The sequence below is a fragment of the Meleagris gallopavo genome, chromosome Z (genome assembly GCF_000146605.3).
Source record: "Meleagris gallopavo isolate NT-WF06-2002-E0010 breed Aviagen turkey brand Nicholas breeding stock chromosome Z, Turkey_5.1, whole genome shotgun sequence".
Taxonomy (NCBI): Eukaryota; Metazoa; Chordata; class Aves; order Galliformes; family Phasianidae; genus Meleagris; species Meleagris gallopavo.
This window is the reverse complement of record NC_015041.2, coordinates 24,954,257-24,962,825: the sequence shown is the minus strand read 5'-3', so window position 1 is coordinate 24,962,825 and position 8,569 is coordinate 24,954,257.

The following is an 8,569-nucleotide window of genomic DNA, read 5'->3' as shown; positions in this document are numbered from 1 at the left end:
AGGTGCTGGTGAAAATACATAGTGTAGTGCCAGTTAATGTACCTGCAAATACTTGTGCCTCAGTGATTTTTGTTTTTTCTAGTTGCTGGATAATATTAATTTTCAAAAGGGATTCATATCTAAGTGACAAAGTTATTTTAGACTGTGGACATTAAATAATATTCTAATGAAATTATGTACAATCATTCTTTCATACATTTCTTTGTTTTCAGACTCATTGCATTAGAAATCTATACTGGTCTATACTGGATCTGAAAATTCAGATAGCACATTGGGTATTTGTGTGAATGCTTGAGTGCATGGAAGTGCATGTATTTGAAACTCCTTCTCTATGTATATATATACATATATTTATACATGCTATACATAGGTGTTGCTGTTTACTAGTACTGGATGTTGAAGTATTTCATTCCAGACACTGTCAAATTATATTGTATTTTCAACTTTCTCTGAATATATGTGAATATAAAAATTACATTTTAACTGTTTATCCTCTTTTCCTTGTGTAATTTTCTAGCAAAATTTTTCAAATAGCACTTTCTGTTGTCTGTTCTGTGAAATTTTTGTATGCTTTTCCATTTTTTAGGATCAGGTAAAGCTAAAGTCAACAACTTAAAATTAGCTGGATGGGATTTTATTTAAGAAAAAAAGTCCTTCTGTACAGAAAGCAGCATCTTGTGTAATAGTTTTTACACAAAGCACTTTGGTGAGAAGAGAAAGTGGGAATAAATTTTTCTATATATTTATACATATTTACATATACAGCTATGAAGTCTATGAAGTCCATTTGCCATACTATATATCTGGCTGATATTTGTTCTAAAGTCGTATCTGTCATATACTTTGAAAAATAAATTTTTAAAAATATTAATTATGCTTTTTTCTGATGTTCTGATTTGTTACAGTTATTTTTCATATAATCATAAGTTATTTTTTATCCTTTTTGCTTTTTTTTTATGTAAAAGGTAAGAAGAAGGGTGTATGGACACAGTACAAAATAAAACTGAAAATATTTCTCAATAATATGATTATTAGAATGACTTATTTTGAAATGCCCTCAAGATGACTGCTCTAGTCATTGTCCTTCACTACTAGTATTTGTGTGCATTAGAATAATTAGGAACAGATGGAAAAATTTATATAACTCAGATATTTCTTCTAAATGATACTTGGGCAAGAGTTTTAAGACTAGATTTAACTGTACTTACAGTGGGGCTAGAGATTTAGAGAGATAAATGTATGCCTCTGTACATTTACATCCCTTATGGAGGCACAAATAAAATAGGAACATTTAATTCCATTTTTGTGCAATGATAATTTTTATTGTTTTCTTTTTTAACATAGTTTTCCAACTTTATCAAACATAATTCTGTCTTTCTGTTTGGCTACAGCAGTGTTTCTAACATACTCTAGCAATTGAGAAATTGTTTCAAAGCATCTAATATTAGGAAAGGGCTTTTTTTTTTTACTATGCACTCTTTAGAGAACTAAAGATAGAGACTGAAGTTAATGTATGCTAATGTCTACACTGTCCAAAACACATTCAGAAAATCCAGCATGATTATGAAGACAGAAACTATCTCTTACCACATCCATAAATTAGACTAGAAATCTAAGAAGAAAATAAAAACTCATAAATTATTCTGATGCAAATATACTTACATTTTTAAAGAAGATTGAAGTGGCAATAACAGTGAAAGATAGGGAGAGGAATGGTCAAATATTTTTCTAAAAATGGGGAGAAAAATATGTTTCTGAAGCCCTTTGAAAGTAATGATCAAAGTTGATTTTATTACAGAATTACTAGCAAGGTTGGCTCTGAGTCAAACATGAACAGAACCAAAACTAGTAAGCCAACATTCACTGACGTGTGTGTGTGTGATTTTAGAGGTAGTTTACCAGAAATCACCTCTATTCAGGGAATTCTCACACTACATCTTAGTTTAATATAAGAAACTTGTCCCATGGCTTAGAAAATACTGTGAGCTACTCTGAAGAGCTGTGTTTTGCTAAATTTTATGTTTCACCATTCATTTTTTTTCCTTGGTAGAAACAGGCCATAAAACGAGAAGTATACCAGTTCTGTACACAGTGTGTTGTAACATGAAATACCTCAAAGCTATGCGCTTTTCTTGGATTGATTGCTTGTGCTGGATCATTTTTTCATGATGCCTTGCAGCCTCTCCTGTGGCAAAATAGTACAGAAAATAGATGACAACTAACTTCCTGCAGAACACATCATTTCTGAATGCAAGTAGACTGAATTTTTTATTCTATGAAGTATTGATGTTTCTTTTTTCAGTCCTATCTTTTTAGTGGAAACCCTGTTTGAAACATCAGCATTTGTCATGAGACAGAAATTGTTCATACTTAGTTACAGTTCTTCCATGCACATGGGCCAGAGCTGCAGTCTATTCCTGTATTCATAACTAAAGCATCCTGATTAAAAGTAGTTTAATAAAGCTCCATTTGCTACACAACTAAGATCTTAAGAAAAAAAAACAAGCAAACAAACACAACATTCTAAGCTTATTCTTACTTATTACATCTAATTAAAATATGTCTTGTGTCGGAACTTAGAGTGACTACTTCCATATGAAAACACAATTTTCCTAGCCTATGATCCTCAAGCAAATCAGGAAAATGCTATGATACTTTTTCATATTCTGACTCTATAAGGATCTTGCTGTTTCCTACCCTGATTACTTTATCACTCAAAATATCATTAAGTGCACTTCGAAGTACCTGTTGTATAAAAGCATTTTAAAACCCTATCTGTTAACCATTGTAAATAAGCCAGCTCAAGAAGTAGCATAAAGAAGTTTCTCACATAACCAGCAGTCTTAAAGTGGGCAGTTTATATATGACTTCGTATACTCACTCACTGAAATTTAAAGTACAGGAAATAGAATGGTGATAATCCTATAGAATGAAAAATGCTAGATTTTTAAGACTGCTGTGTCTACTTCCAAAATTTTAATTTATATTTTGTGTCTGTCTTCCCTGAAAGTATAATGCTTTCATTTAGAAGGAAGGTATGAAAAATCATTCGACCACATCTTCCCATGCCGTCAATAGATTTACAGCCAAAGTAAATTTACCCAGCAGTCAGTATCATTAATGATTCACAAATGAGATGGACTAGTTCAGTGAACTGTAACAAAGAATGCCTTTCTGTGTCTAGTTAAAAGTTCCTACATACCTTTGTTATAACTAGAAAATACAAACCTCATGCATGGTTGCAACTAGATACACAGAATAAAGCATTACCTGTAGATAGACGATGGAAATGTAACTATTTCCTTAATATCATACATTTTTTCTTTCCTCAAAAAAATGTACTTGAACCTGCCCACCAGTGGGCCCCTGCAGGCTTGACAACACAGGTAAATAACCCAAGTTCAGCTATTCCAGCTATGGGACCAGTAAGATTGATTAAACTGGGGGAAATAGAGGTGACCTGGTCTTCTAATTTCCCTTAACAGTCTCTGAAAATATCAGCATAAATCTGTTGGGGAAAAAAAATAAAATATAGAAAGGAAAAAAAAAAAAAGAATAAATAGAAAAGAGAAAAGAGAAAGGAGAAAGAGAAAGAGAAAGAATGAAGAATAAACAAAAACAAAACAACCAAAACAACTAAAAAATAACAATTAAAAAAAAACTTAGCTAGAATGTGATTGACATATCTATGATCATGACAAGACTGAAAGCACTGTTATTTTGCTTGCTAGCCCTCTACTCTGTGTAGTGCACAGGTATAGTTCTGCCATAGCTATCTGCAGTTGGAGGGAGGGGACATTGTACTTTAATGCAAATTAAACTAATGTTGCCTGAGTGATAATCCTTGGCTAAAGTTGTTAAAGTAGTAACAGTGGAATGGCTTATTCTTCAGAGAATACTGTTAGATGGCACTATGATAGCACTAAACCTTTACTCATGGTTGGTTTGATTTTTACCCGTGAGGAGTCAAAAAAATCCTTTCAAGTGGGAATTTTTAGCCTAGCAATTTCAAATCTTTGAAACTGCATTCTGCCAGACCCATATTTTGCAGTTCTTCTCCAGATGACAAGGAAAGAATGTCAAGCTTCAATTTCACTTTTCTTTTTTGTTTCTACACTAAGACATTCAAGAAAAGCATTACATATAATGATGATCTTTTGGTCTTGGTACATATTTAATAGAAACCATATTAAAATTACTAAATTAATTTTAGAGAAGCTGCTGAAATATCATCTGAAAAATATCAGTAATTTCTACTGTAATTACTCTAACCAAAGCTGAACCATCATTTGCAATAAAGTCAGATTACCTCAGAAAGGTAAATGCTGTTTGAAGTTGATACAAGAAGGAAAAGGATAGTGCTGTAATCTGGTGTTACTCTTAATTGTTTTTACACTTCTTCTGCTATTTACAGCTGGTTTTAGATATCCTGCAGAAGCTGTTAGATGCAGAATTTGCACTGGAAGTTGAGCTTTACAGCTTGGTAAGACATGCTTTACTGATGGAGTTGTGAAGTCTTTCACTAAATGAAGTATAACCGCATGCAAGGCTGTTGTTCTGTTGCTCAAGTCAATATGCATGGTGAAGTCTGTTAGCTGAGAAAAAAAGATCCTTGGTTGAAATTATGACTAGATGTAGTTTTTACGTTTCTTTGGACCAAGGGCTTGCCAGGCTTGCTGGTTGTTGTGAATGAGGGCAAACTTACCTCCTTTCTGCTGGAAAGGGAAGGGGAAGGGGAGGGGGGAGGAAGGAGATGAGGGGTGGGCAGGGAAGGGATAAATAGGATAACTGAAGATGTCCTAGTATGTATGCCCTGACTGAAAATAATGCATCTGAATTTACATTGAAGTTTAACCTGAAAGAAATAAAAATCACTCACATTTCATATACTTTTTTGTACTTTGCTCAAAAGATGCTATAATTGAATCACCTGAAGGCAGACATGAAATCTGTATCCAGTTTAATCTAATTGTAGTATTAAGATTGGAGTGTTGTTTGAAATCCAAAGCATAATGGTTAGGGTTAGACTGCTCTTCCTAAAATCCATGGAGAGATTGCGACATGGTGAGTGGAAAGTAAAAACTGTGGCTTGCTATGCTATGTAGGAGACATCACTGTTCTTGAAAAGACAACTGTGTTGTAATCACACCTCCTTTAAAAAATCAAGGGGAAACAAAGGAGGCAACAGATCTACAGCCTAGTTCACCACTTGAAAAGAGTCATAAACATTCAGCCTGGAACTAAGGGGTTTTAATAACTAGGTTTCAGTTGGAAGCAGAATTGTAATTATTCCAAGCTAGCAGAAAAAGGGAATTGATTATAAACAACTGAAATTATCTGTTAATGTTAATTCAAAAGTCTCATGAGCATGACTTCTTCAGGACAAATGGCTAAGAATGAAAACATTCTTAGTACAATATACCTACATTTATGCCTACAATATCTATGTAGTATGTACGTACAGACACACATGAAGGACACACAGCAGTTGATTAAAGCCTTTTCTTTTCAAAACTCTCAAGGTTCTTTTCTAAAACAAGAGGAGAATGCAAAGTTTTTGCAACAATCAATCCATTGCAAACATTATCTAAGACACAAACTATTAGTACTTATTGGAAGATATAGGCTGCTTCTAAACTGAAGGGTCCTGCAGTCGTTGTTTGTTTCCTTCTCATTTTGTCTTAGTCACAGTGATTAGCTCACAATGCCTGGGAGCCTTGTTCCAACTTGATCTAAGCCCTTAATAGATTCTCAATTGCACTGTACCATATGTACCCATTTGCAGCAAGTTACCATGGACACTATTGTTTTGTCAAAGCAGAGTTTTATATCTTTTCTTCTGTGACTTAACTGACTTAACAAATTTTATTACAAAGGAGAGCTTTGCATTCTGTGGTCCTGGTTCCTTCATTCCTCCCTATTCTTTGTCTCACATTTCTGGAGAGCAGTGCCAGGTACACAGCCTTCCTTGGTGCATTGTTACAGTTATTTAATACACTGAGATCCACTGTGAAACTCACTCTTTATGGGAAACAGGGAAAACCTCGCCCCAAAATCAGGAAGAATGTCATTCTCTCTTCCAGATTTTTGCTGGCATGCAGGGTAATGGAAGTTTATAAAAACATAGCAAAAACTTAATTCAGGCCCATTTGTACTTGAAATGAACCAGGAGTGAATATGTTAAGATCTGTATGGAAAGAGCCTGGCACAAGCATGAATATCATGTCAATCCTAATAACTGTCATAGTAAAAGCTCATCTAAATTTAATATACTTGCGCTTGGGTGAAAAGAAGAGAAAAAGTGAGTAATCTAGTCTTTTCCTTTTGAATGCTGCTCCCTGCTACACTTCATGTGAAACTACAAAATATTGGACTTAATCCTATAGCCTTACCTCATGCTGCAGGCATTTAACAAAGGCAGTATTACTGAGTGCTGAGTTTCAACTAATTATCTGAAGTGAGTGAGAGAAAAAGAGCACCTGACATGATGCCATATTAATAATCCACCCAGACATTTAGGATAACATAAGATTTCTCTGCAACAGCATTTCAAGATCTCCCATAATAAGTTATTATCTCTTCAGGAAAAGAGACGGAGCACTTGATGAAAAGTGACAGCTAATAACTGTGTTAGAAGTGTATCACTGTACATCATTTAATCTGTGTAAGTGTGTGTTGCCCTATTGCTGCAGGGTTGTATTTTAAAATGCAAGAGTCAGGAGGTTCTTTGCTTCAGTGAATCTCCTTTAGGAGTCTCCAGTAATTAATTCTGGAAAGTGTACCCAGGAATTCCAAACACGCATCTTTGCATGATGACAAAATGTAACACAGTGCAAGGGCACTCCAGAAACAGCAGGATGAAAAATGATGACAGACCACACCTCTCCAAGAGGACACATTCTAAATGAATTCTCTACATAGCTTAGAAGTGATGTCCTCCCAAAATATATTCATATCATAGCTTGAAAAATGCTTGAGAAGTAGAATCAAGTTATGCACGATGTCTGAGTAAAAGCAAAGTTGATTTCCATTTGTGATTCTGCACTTAGTATGTTGGGACAAATTTTCAAGACACATTGTCCAGATTATGTTCTAGATTGTCTTTACACAAGGTCAGTCAGTATCAAGCAGCTCTAAAAATAATGATGTCATATTTCACTAGCAACTCACATTACTACAAGTTTAGAAGCTGAAGGAAACTGTGGTGCTGGTGGACATATCAGTAAAACTTCAGTGAAAGTAAATGAGCTCACATGAAGAAACAGAATCACAGAGTTACAGAACAATTTAGGAACACCTGGACGTCATTTGTTCCAACTCTCATGCTCAAAGAAGGACTTCTAGAGAAGTGGTGTCATGGACATGGGCACCTCAGTACAGAAAGTACATTGAGGTGCTGGAGCAGGTCCAAAGAAGGGCAATAAGGCTTGTGAATGGCTTGGAGAATATGCCCTACGAGAAGATACTGAAGGAACTGGGGCTGTTCAGTCTGGGGAAGAGGAGACTGAGGAGAGACCATTTTGTTCTCTTCAAATACCTGAAAGGTGCTTACAGCGAGAGTGGGGCTGGTCTCTTCTCACTGGTGACAGGTGACAGGGGAAATGGCCTCAAGTTGCATCAAGGTAAGTTTATACTGGATATCAGGAAAAAGTTATTTACAGAAAGGTTGTTAAGCACTGGAATAGGCTCCCCAGGGAGTTGATTGAGTCACCACCCCTGAGTGTGTTTAAAACCAGTTTGGACGTAGTGCTCAGGGACATGATTTAGCGAAGGGTTGTTAGAGTTAGGGTAGTATGGTTGGGTTGTGGTTGAACTTGGGGATCTTTAAGGTCTTTTCCAACCTGAGCAACGCTAAAATTCTATGTTTATGCTGTAATCTCCTCCAAGAACAGACCTGGACATGTTTCAGGTGGTGCAGCTGGCAGTCAATGAAAGCCCAGACAGGAAACCACTGTGAATATAAACACCCGACGTTGACACCGTGGAAGTAATTTAAAATGTTAAGAAAGTAGGCATGAGTCACATTGATGGGCAAAGCTGGAGGAATGGAGACTGTTCTACAGTGTCTCAAAGATGGCTAACAAAACCACCTGTGACTGCCCTCTGCTCTATGCCCTACTGTTTGCTAATTCTTACATGGATCACAGCCTCCTAATGCCAATGTAAGTAACTATAGCTATGTTTTCACTTTCCTCATGTACCCTCAAAAATCATTCTGTTCAATCTTCTCACCCAGATTAGTATCAACAGGAATGCAGAGGGGAAAAAAGGAATATCCTTTAGAATTTGCCATATTTTGCTTACATGCAACACAGGAGAAAATACTGAAAAGCAAGCAAGCATTCTGACAGAATAAATAGAATATTTAATGTAAATGAGTAAATTGCAAAATAAATACAAACTTGAATCTCTGTTCTAAACAAAAGCATGGATAATTTAAATTGCTCCTTGGAAATATAGAATATTTTGTATTTTTTTAATGAGAAAATAATTGGAATCCATAAGAAAATACAGCAGCTTGGTTTTCTAGTACTGCAATATTTTTCTTTCAAACAAATTATTTCAAGGC